Consider the following 3,905-nt stretch of genomic DNA (forward strand, 5'->3'; position numbering starts at 1 on the left):
CCTCTCTTTCCAGTGATGGCCGAATAGGCCATCTTTCGATACTTATGCAGCTAGAGACAAGAGCTCCGGGGTACTGGTTAGTTCATAATGTTGTTCCAACTATAGGGTTGCAGATCCCTTTAGCTCCTTGGGTACTTTCTCTAGCTTCCCTCATGGCTTCTTATACACAGATCCTAGCTACTGGAAGATTGCCTTGGAGACAGACTGAATGGACAGGCCCCTCTAGTCACCTGCTAGCAAACTTCCCAACAAGATCTTTCCCAGTTGTACCTCAGAGTCCAAGGGGTCATAGCAACCTTAAGAGTATACGTATTTTGAGCAGATCCTAAAATAATACAAAATAATACAGGGGTTGGAGGGATTGTACAATGGGTAAAGTGGATACTGCTCTCATAGAGAGCCCACATTCGGTTACCTGCATCCCCAGGACAGCTCACAACCTCTGGAACCCAGATTCTGCATGTTTTAATGCCCTCTTCTGGCCTCTGAGGGAACTGAGAGCACATGGGTATATAAAGTCAAAATAAAGAAGTCTTTGGAGTTCTGTTGTTGCTTTGGGTTATTTTGTTGTTGTTGTTTGAGACAGGGTTTCTCGGTATGGCCCTGTCTGTCCTGGGACTCACTCTGCAGACCAGGCTGACCTCAAATTCATGAAGATCTGCCTGCCTCTGCCTCCTGGGATTAAAGGCATGTGCCGCCATTGCCTGGCTTCTCCAAGGTTTGTTTGTTTTGTTTTAAGATTTATTTATTACTTATTTCATGTATGTGGGTACACTGTCACTGTCTCTAGACAGACCAGAAGAGGGTATCGGATCCCCATTATAGATGGTTGTGAGCTACCATGTGATTACTGAACTCAGGACCTCTAGAAGAGCAGTCAGTGCTCTAAACCGCTGAGCCATCTCTCCAGCCCTTCTCCAAGGTATTAAATAGACACACAAAATAATTCTACATTTACAAATAGATTATATGGGTACTACATCCATTTCATTTTCCCAGGAACTGTGCACAATGATTTTGTAGTCTTAATTTCTGCTTTATCCCTTACTGTGGAATGCTGGATAAACTTCTTCAACCCTGTGGGCTAATGGCACCTACCTTATGAATTATTTTAACAGTTAAATGCCATCCATAGCAGTTGGCCAAGATTTTTTTTTCACTGTTAGGGATCAAAGGCTGTCATTCATGGAAGGCTAATGTTCTATCAACGATCTACATAATCCATGGGTGAGATTATAAAAGACTTGTGTGGTTCCCGTGGGTGTGAAGTATGTCTAGGCTTCCAACAATGGTAGCTACTGTGCTCAATGTGGAGACATCCCTACAACCAAGCAAAAGGAATGATGTTTGTATTCTTGTTTTTTCTTTTCTTCTTCTTTTTAACAACCCTAACCCATTTGCCAAACCTTTATAAGAAACATGTAACTGATAATGGAAACTGTGGAGTTGATTTTAAGAAAGGAAAAGCTGGGTGGTGGAGGCTCACACCTTTAATCCCAACACCTGGGAGGCAGAGGCAGGTGGATCTCTGTGAGTTCAAGGCCAGCCTGGTCTACAGAGTGAGTTCCAGGACAGCCAGGGCTACACTGCGAAACCCTGTCTCAAAAACAAACAAACAAGAAAGAAAAAAAGGAAGAAAGAAACAGAAGGAAAGCTTGTGCAGACAAGTCAGTAGTTTAGAGGACCCAGGGTTAGTTCCCAGCTTTCACATGGTGGCTAACAACTGACTGTAACTCCAGTTACAGGGGATCTGATGCCCTCTTATGGCTTGCACAGGCACTGATCACATATAGTGTACAGACATATATGTAGGCAAAACATACACACAAAAATAAACAGCTGGACGTGGTGGCACACACCTTTAATCCCAGCACTTGGGAGGCAGAGGCAGGCAGATTTCTGAGTTCGAGGTCAGCCTGGTCTACAAAGTGAGTTCCAGGACAGCCAAGGCTACACGGAGAAACCCCGTCTCAAAAAACCAAACCTAAACAAACCAAACCAAACCAAACCAAACAAACAAACACTGAAAGAAAGAAATGGCAGGCATGATGATACCAGAAACAGAGAGGCTGAGACAAGAAGATGGAAGGTTCTAGTCCAGGCTGGGCTACAGAGGGATACCCTGTTTATAGTTAATTAACATTAATATTATCATTATGTTTTTATTATATATTTATTGTATATATACATAAATATATACACACATATATACATGCAAATAAATATAAACAAATATATAAACACATATATAAATATATATGCATATATAAATATATATAACATATATATGTGTGTGTGTGTATATATATATATATATATATATATATATATATATATATGTCCTTCAGGCATCTGAACCAAGTAAATTGCCAGCCAAGATGGGGTCTTCCTATGTGGTACAACCACACAGGGCTGGAGAGATGTCTCAGAGGTCAAGAACACTTACTTTTCTCATTTACAGGGAATATAGGTTTTGTTCCCAGCACCCACATCAGGTAACTTGTTACTAACTGCCACGCTAGTTCTAGGCAATCTGAAGCCTCTGGCTTCCAAAGGCACCTGCACACAAGTGGTGCACATAAACTTATGAAGTGTTACACACATTCACATAAAAAAAAATCCAAACAACAACACATATATATATGTGTATATATATATATATATACACATATATATATATATCAGATTATATCAGATTATATCAGGAATTACCTAATCTCTCTCTCTCCCTCCACATATATATATATATATATATATATATATATATATATATATACACATACATACATATATACATACATAGATATACACACAGATTAGGTAAATAATAATTATCTGATAAATGATAACTTAATATGAATCAGGACTTTCTAAAATAATTTACATGGATTAAATTATAAATTTGGGCTGGAGAGGTGGCTCAGTGGTTAAGAGCACTGACTGCTCTTCCAGAAGTCCTGAGTTCAATTCCCAGCAACCACATGATGGCTCATGACCATCTGCAATGGGATCTGATGCCCTCTTCTGGTGTGTGTCTGAAGAGAGTGACAGTATTACTCACAAACATAAAAAATAAATAAACAAACCTTTAAATTATAAATTCATTCATCTGTGAATAATTATAGAGTACTTATCCATCATTAATGGCTGCTTTAAATATTGAGAATATAGGTGGAGAAACAAATAGGAATCTCCAGGGAGAAGTAACAAATGAGCAAATAGGAAATTCAGCCCACCAGATGGTGTTAGGTGCTATGGAGAAAACACAGCTAACAGGGAAAGACAGAAGGAAGGAGAGCAAGCCACTAAGCCTGGTGGTGGTGAGTCTCTGAAAGCCAAGTACTTGGGAGGTGGAGGCATGAAGGTCAGGTGTTCAAGGTTAATTTTGGCTACATACTGTGTTGAAGACCAGACTGGTCACACAAGACCTAGTCTATAAAAAATAAATACCCCCCCAAAAGGGGACTAGAGATGTGGGCCAGTTGATAAAGTTCTCATCTAGCACATACAAGGCTCATCACTCAGGCTCCTAAGACCGAAAATCAAATCAGGCTACAAACTTTAAGCCTGCAGATTCATGAGACCCCATCGCCCCAGACAAAGCAGCACCAGGGTTTTGATCCTTAGCACACAGGTCTTTTCTTTTCACAGTTGTCTGTAATTCCAGTGTCAGGTGATGTGACATCTGTGGACACTTGGCACTCACATGATGTACAGACCCATACGAAGGCAAAACAGTTACATATATAAAATAAATAAATCTAAAAAAAAATTGAGCCGGGCATGGTGGCGCACACACCTTTAATCCTAGCACTCGGGAGGCAGAGGCAGGCGGATTTCTGAGTTCGAGGCCAGCCTGGTCTACAAAGTGAGTTCCAGGATAGCCAAGGCTATACAGAGAAACC

This window comes from Mus caroli, chromosome 15 (genome assembly GCF_900094665.2).
Source record: "Mus caroli chromosome 15, CAROLI_EIJ_v1.1, whole genome shotgun sequence".
Lineage (NCBI taxonomy): Eukaryota > Metazoa > Chordata > Mammalia > Rodentia > Muridae > Mus > Mus caroli.